Source organism: Oncorhynchus mykiss, chromosome 5 (genome assembly GCF_013265735.2).
Source record: "Oncorhynchus mykiss isolate Arlee chromosome 5, USDA_OmykA_1.1, whole genome shotgun sequence".
In the NCBI taxonomy this organism is placed as follows: domain Eukaryota; kingdom Metazoa; phylum Chordata; class Actinopteri; order Salmoniformes; family Salmonidae; genus Oncorhynchus; species Oncorhynchus mykiss.
Window position 1 is genome coordinate 100,149,147 of NC_048569.1, and position 7,500 is coordinate 100,156,646.

The 7,500-nt window shown below is 50.6% G+C and overlaps 1 long non-coding RNA gene across 1 annotated transcript in view; it reads left to right on the forward strand.

Moving 5' to 3' along the window:
• The window catches only part of LOC118964709, an 11,544-nt gene that overhangs the window by 3,544 nt on the left and 500 nt on the right, over positions 1 to 7,500 (forward strand). The gene's annotated exons all lie outside the window — the stretch shown is intronic.

A 7,500-nucleotide genomic window follows, 5' to 3' on the forward strand; every position in this document is an offset into this window, starting at 1 on the left:
TATTCATGTCCGATAATGATGCACCCTACTACGGACCTTTAGCAATGGGGGCCGGCCTGAATTATTTATGGAAGGTATGATTACTTTTTTCTCTCTCCGTGCAACTGGTGATTGAAAACGTGCACCTGGTCACCCAAAACACGGTTCTCTATGCGGTTAGCGGTGTTCCATATATTCATGTCCGGTTATGGCGCACCCTACTACGGACCTTTAGCAATGGGGGCCGGTCCCAATTATTTATGGAAGGTAGGATTTTTTTTTTTTTTCAACACTTTTCCCCTCTTTTTCTCTCTCTGCCGGGGCCGGCCAAGAGTGCTTTATGGACGGTTTAAAACATGACTATGGATGCAAATGCTCATTTTCCTCCGTGCACCTGGTGATTGAAAACGTGCATCTGGTAACCCAAAAATTATAAAACGGTTTTAAATACTTTTACCCGTCATTCTATTGATATAGCCCGCTAGGGGAGTGCCCCACTACGGCCCTGTCTCTGTCAGGGCCGTCCTTGAGTGCTTTTTAGACAGTTTAAGAAATCACGATGGATGCAGATTGCTATTAATCCTCCGTGCAACTGGTGATTGAAAACGTGCATCTGGTAACCCAAAAATTATAAAACTGTTTTAAATACTTTTACCCGTCATTCTATTGATATAGCCCGCTAGGGGAGTGCCCCACTACGGCCCTGTCTCTGTCAGGGCCGTCCTTGAGTGCTTTTTAGACAGTTTAAGAAATCACGATGGATGCAGATTGCTATTAATCCTCCGTGCAACTGGTGATTGAAAACGTGCATCTGGTAACCCAAAAATTATAAAACTGTTTTAAATCATTTTACCGGTCATTCTATTGATATAGCCCGCTAGGGGAGTGCCCCACTACGGCCCTGTCTCGGTCGGGGCCGTCCTTGGGTGCTTTTTAGACACTTTAAGAAATCACGATGGATGCAGATTGCTATTAATCCTCCGTGCAACTGGTGATTGAAAACGTGCATCTGGTAACCCAAAAATTATAAAACTGTTTTAAATCATTTTACCGGTCATTCTATTGATATAGCCCGCTAGGGGAGTGCCCCACTACGGCCCTGTCTCGGTCGGGGCCGTCCTTGGGTGCTTTTTAGACACTTTAAGAAATCACGATGGATGCAGATTGCTATTAATCCTCCGTGCAACTGGTGATTGAAAACGTGCATCTGGTAACCCAAAAATTAAAATATGGTTCAAAACCCGGGTAACACCACTCTATTTACGGACATGACAGTAGAGCTTACCCCCTGGAGCTATTGACCTCCAGGCTTGTAGGCCCTTACTCACCACCCGGGTATCACCCCTCTATTTCGGGGATGATACCAGCAGGGGACCCCCCCCACCTCCACAACCTCGCATACCAGGTGAACCAGGGCACCCACACTTAAGCACCCCTCCTCGGACATTAAAGCAGATAACCGCGCTGTTATGAACCGCGTGCACCTGGTCACCCAAATGGAACTTGTGCACCTGGTCACCCAAAAGGACCGGCGTGCACCTGGTCACCCAAAGGACCATGTGCACCTGGTCACCCAAAAGACCCGTGTGCACCTGGTCACCCAAAGGCCGGCGTGCACCTGGTCACCCAAAAGACCCGTGTGCACCTGGTCACCCAAAGGCCGGCGTGCACCTGGTCACCCAAAAGACCCGTGTGCACCTGGTCACCCAAAGGCCGGCGTGCACCTGGTCACCCAAAAGACCCGTGTGCACCTGGTCACCCAAAAGACCCGTGTGCACCTGGTCACCCAAAGGCCGGCGTGCACCTGGTCACCCAAAAGACCCGTGTGCACCTGGTCACCCAAAGGCCGGCGTGCACCTGGTCACCCAAAAGACCCGTGTGCACCTGGTCACCCAAAAGACCCGTGTGCACCTGGTCACCCAAAGGCCGGCATGCACCTGGTCACCCAAAAGACCCGTGTGCACCTGGTCACCCAAAGGCCGGCGTGCACCTGGTCACCCAAAAGACCCGTGTGCACCTGGTCACCCAAAGGCCGGCGTGCACCTGGTCACCCAAAGGCCGGCGTGCACCTGGTCACCCAAAGGCCGGCGTGCACCTGGTCACCCAAAGGCCGGCGTGCACCTGGTCACCCAAAGGCCGGCGTGCACCTGGTCACCCAAAGGCCGGCGTGCACCTGGTCACCCAAAAGACCCGTGTGCACCTGGTCACCCAAAAGACCCGTGTGCACCTGGTCACCCAAAAGACCCGTGTGCACCTGGTCACCCAAAAGACCCGTGTGCACCTGGTCACCCAAAAGACCCGTGTGCACCTGGTCACCCAAAAGACCCGTGTGCACCTGGTCACCCAAAAGACCCGTGTGCACCTGGTCACCCAAAAGACCCGTGTGCACCTGGTCACCCAAAAGACCCGTGTGCACCTGGTCACCCAAAAGACCCGTGTGCACCTGGTCACCCAAAAGACCCGTGTGCACCTGGTCACCCAAAAGACCCGTGTGCACCTGGTCACCCAAAAGACCCGTGTGCACCTGGTCACCCAAAAGACCCGTGTGCACCTGGTCACCCAAAAGACCCGTGTGCACCTGGTCACCCAAAAATTATAAAACTGTTTTAAATATTTTTACCCGTCATTCTATTGCTATAGCCCGCCAGGGGAGTGCCCTACTACGGCCCTGTCTCGGTCGGGGCCGTCCTTGGTGCTTTATGGGCACTTTAAGAAATTGCGATGGATGCAGATTGCTATTAATCCCATGTGCACCTGGTCACCCAAAAGACCCGTGTGCACCTGGTCACCCAAAAGACCCGTGTGCACCTGGTCACCCAAAAGACCCGTGTGCACCTGGTCACCCAAAAGACCCGTGTGCACCTGGTCACCCAAAAATTATAAAACTGTTTTAAATATTTTTACCCGTCATTCTATTGCTATAGCCCGCCAGGGGAGTGCCCTACTACGGCCCTGTCTCGGTCGGGGCCGTCCTTGGTGCTTTATGGGCACTTTAAGAAATTGCGATGGATGCAGATTGCTATTAATCCCATGTGCACCTGGTCACCCAAAAGACCCGTGTGCACCTGGTCACCCAAAAGACCCGTGTGCACCTGGTCACCCAAAAGACCCGTGTGCACCTGGTCACCCAAAAGACCCGTGTGCACCTGGTCACCCAAAAATTATAAAACTGTTTTAAATATTTTTACCCGTCATTCTATTGCTATAGCCCGCCAGGGGAGTGCCCTACTACGGCCCTGTCTCGGTCGGGGCCGTCCTTGGTGCTTTATGGGCACTTTAAGAAATTGCGATGGATGCAGATTGCTATTAATCCCATGTGCACCTGGTCACCCAAAAGACCCGTGTGCACCTGGTCACCCAAAAGACCCGTGTGCACCTGGTCACCCAAAAATTATAAAACTGTTTTAAATATTTTTACCCGTCATTCTATTGATATAGCCCGCTAGGGGAGTGCCCCACTACGGCCCTGTCTCGGTCGGGGCCGTCCTTGGTGCTTTATGGGCACTTTAAGAAATTGCGATGGATGCAGATTGCTATTAATCACATGTGCACCTGGTCACCCAAACGGCCCATGTGCACCTGGTCACCCAAAAATTATAAAACGGTTTTAAATATTTTTACCCGTCATTCTATTGCTATAGCCCGCCAGGGGAGTGCCCTACTACGGCCCTGTCTCGGTCGGGGCCGTCCTTGGTGCTTTATGGGCACTTTAAGAAATTGCGATGGATGCAGATTGCTATTAATCCCATGTGCACCTGGTCACCCAAAAGACCCGTGTGCACCTGGTCACCCAAAAGACCCGTGTGCACCTGGTCACCCAAAAATTATAAAACTGTTTTAAATATTTTTACCCGTCATTCTATTGATATAGCCCGCTAGGGGAGTGCCCCACTACGGCCCTGTCTCGGCCGGGGCCGTCCTTGGTGCTTTATGGGCACTTTAAGAAATTGCGATGGATGCAGATTGCTATTAATCACATGTGCACCTGGTCACCCAAACGGCCCATGTGCACCTGGTCACCCAAAAATTATAAAACGGTTTTAAATATTTTTACCCGTCATTCTATTGCTATAGCCCGCCAGGGGAGTGCCCTACTACGGCCCTGTCTCGGTCGGGGCCGTCCTTGGTGCTTTATGGGCACTTTAAGAAATTGCGATGGATGCAGATTGCTATTAATCCCATGTGCACCTGGTCACCCAAAAGACCCGTGTGCACCTGGTCACCCAAAAGACCCGTGTGCACCTGGTCACCCAAAAATTATAAAACTGTTTTAAATATTTTTACCCGTCATTCTATTGATATAGCCCGCTAGGGGAGTGCCCCACTACGGCCCTGTCTCGGTCGGGGCCGTCCTTGGTGCTTTATGGGCACTTTAAGAAATTGCGATGGATGCAGATTGCTATTAATCACATGTGCACCTGGTCACCCAAACGGCCCATGTGCACCTGGTCACCCAAAAATTATAAAACGGTTTTAAATATTTTTACCCGTCATTCTATTGCTATAGCCCGCCAGGGGAGTGCCCTACTACGGCCCTGTCTCGGTCGGGGCCGTCCTTGGTGCTTTATGGGCACTTTAAGAAATTGCGATGGATGCAGATTGCTATTAATCCCATGTGCACCTGGTCACCCAAAAGACCCGTGTGCACCTGGTCACCCAAAAGACCCGTGTGCACCTGGTCACCCAAAAATTATAAAACTGTTTTAAATATTTTTACCCGTCATTCTATTGATATAGCCCGCTAGGGGAGTGCCCCACTACGGCCCTGTCTCGGTCGGGGCCGTCCTTGGTGCTTTATGGGCACTTTAAGAAATTGCGATGGATGCAGATTGCTATTAATCACATGTGCACCTGGTCACCCAAACGGCCCATGTGCACCTGGTCACCCAAAAATTATAAAACGGTTTTAAATATTTTTACCCGTCATTCTATTGCTATAGCCCGCCAGGGGAGTGCCCTACTACGGCCCTGTCTCGGTCGGGGCCGTCCTTGGTGCTTTATGGGCACTTTAAGAAATTGCGATGGATGCAGATTGCTATTAATCCCATGTGCACCTGGTCACCCAAAAGACCCGTGTGCACCTGGTCACCCAAAAGACCCGTGTGCACCTGGTCACCCAAAAATTATAAAACTGTTTTAAATACTTTTACCGGTCATTCTAATATTAAATCCCACTATGGAGCCCCACTACTGGGGAAAATTCACCGGAGGGCGCCAAAGGTAAATGGATTTTAGAATCCTCCATATATATTGTAGCTTTGGCGCACTCCAGTGAATTTTTTAAAGTACTGGGGCTTCATATTGGGAGTCCAGGTAAATGTATTTTGAAACACATTTTTAATCATTTTAATGCATAAATGACACAAATACAAGGGTGAATTTCAAACAAATATGCTTTAATTAATCAGTTAATCATTTATTGATTTGTCCCTCAATCAGTGCCCGGGCCCGGCTGGCATTTTTGGGCAAATTGTGGTACCGGTAGTGGCGTGCCTGCGTTTCCAGAGAGTGACACATATGGTCAGCCACAGTTCCTCGGTCTGTATCCGAGCCTTGGTTAAAGTTCAATGTGGCAACACTGCGTCGAATTGTACCGAAGGTCACTTTACTTCCAATACCAAACTCTGCAAAGATTTGCCCCACAAACTCACACAGATTACCGTAAGGTTGACCGCAGGATGTGAAAAAGAAGAGTTCTATTTCTGAGGTCATTCCACTCAGATGAGGCCTGATTTGATGGAATCGTTTAAGCCAAGTGTATTCCTCCTGACATAGAACAATTCTGCACTCCCCAAAGCTATAGTTTGTTTTGTGGCTAGCTACACACATCTGATAACCCCCACCTTCCGGGGTTACTTCATTGAAATCACTCTCACTAAACATGGTGACTGGGGATCGTCGAGTGCCATTAAATATGGCCAACCGGCTGGACATGAGAGCTGCAAACCTACGCCTGTCAGAGCAGGTGGCACGGACCTCCAGCCTACTGAGAACTGAAGGAATGGCTTGATTGCTTAGCTCAACAAAGCGTTTTAACTCCGCAGCGCTGAGCACCTCGTCCCTGCAGCGTTGGCGGAATTTTGCCCTATGAGTTGCCTGGCTCTGCCGTGAGTCCCTGTCCATCTTCGCCAAGCAGAGTAACATCTTTCGAATTCCAACGACCTTAGCTTGCATACCATTTGGCCGGAACTGAATGAGATAATTCAGGAAACCTCGAATATCGGCCCGGTACATTTTTAACGTGGATGGTGCCAAACCACGGTCATCACATTGACCATACCACTCATACACACGTCTGTAGTTATCCAGAAAACACAGTCCTTCATCGGCCTTGCCCTCTGACATAATGCGGAGGAATTCCCGTACTCGGGATATACTGGTGCGACTATTGTCAATTCATTTAACTGAAGGGTGTCTACCCGTAATATATTGTTCATATTGAGTCAAAATTACATTACTCCAAACCTCCATTCGGGACGGTACGCCGCCGCCGTCCTCATCACTCTCGCTCTCCGTGGAAGTCGCCACGTCACAGCCTTGCTCCCTCGGATCCGAGCACAGTTCACTACCGACCTGACTGACTGGCTGCACCGCCGCCGCCGACGCACCTGCCGTCTGATCACCCTCGTCCACAGGCTGCTGCTCCACGGACAACTCACTTTCAAAACACTCCAAAATCACAGGGTCCTCCGGCCGCGGTTCAACACCGTTGTCAGGCTGCATATACTGCCCCGATTCGGGCTGCTGTCTCTCACTCGAAAACCGGCTAAATTGCATAGCGTTCGTCCACTCCATAGTACCAAACTTAAGTCCATGTACAGCCTTTAAATGTCGGTCTAGCCGCACGATATTCTGTTTACAACAAAGCCCACAGTCGCGTCTTGGTCTGCTGCTCATAGCTTCTCTCTCCGGCCTTCCTCCGTGTCTCTTTGTTTGCTCCACCAAACAAACTAACCCTAACAAGGGCTCAATGAGCCCCAGCTGTGGCCCAATATGGGACTAATTGGACGGGGAAGGAGAATTTGACCTCACCTCGCTGTCTCTTTACTCACGAAAGGCTGTATGGCTTAATGGTTAGGGCGCTTGACTCACAATCACCGGGTCAAGTGTTCATGCCAGGCCTGGGTAATCATTTTTTTTTTTCCCCCACAGGGGCCTGCTAACCCAGAAAAGGCCCATAGGCACATAGGCCACAAAGCCACTGGCCTGGCCTGGGACAAAAGCCACTGCCCTGGCCTGGTACTTACATATGCCTAGCCGGATTACATGTCTTTATCTGGGCATCAGAGGACACAAACAGGCCTAAAGGCCAAACAGCCCTGCCCGGGTTACATGCCTCTATCTGGGCATCAGAGGACACAAACAGGCCTAAAGGCCAAACAGCCCTGCCCGGGTCACATGCCTCTATCTGGGCATCAGAGGACACAAACAGGCCTCAAGGCCTTATATGACCTAACCGGTTTGCATGCCTTTTTCTGGGCATGAGAGGACACAGATAGGCATAAAGGTCAGGACTCTCTC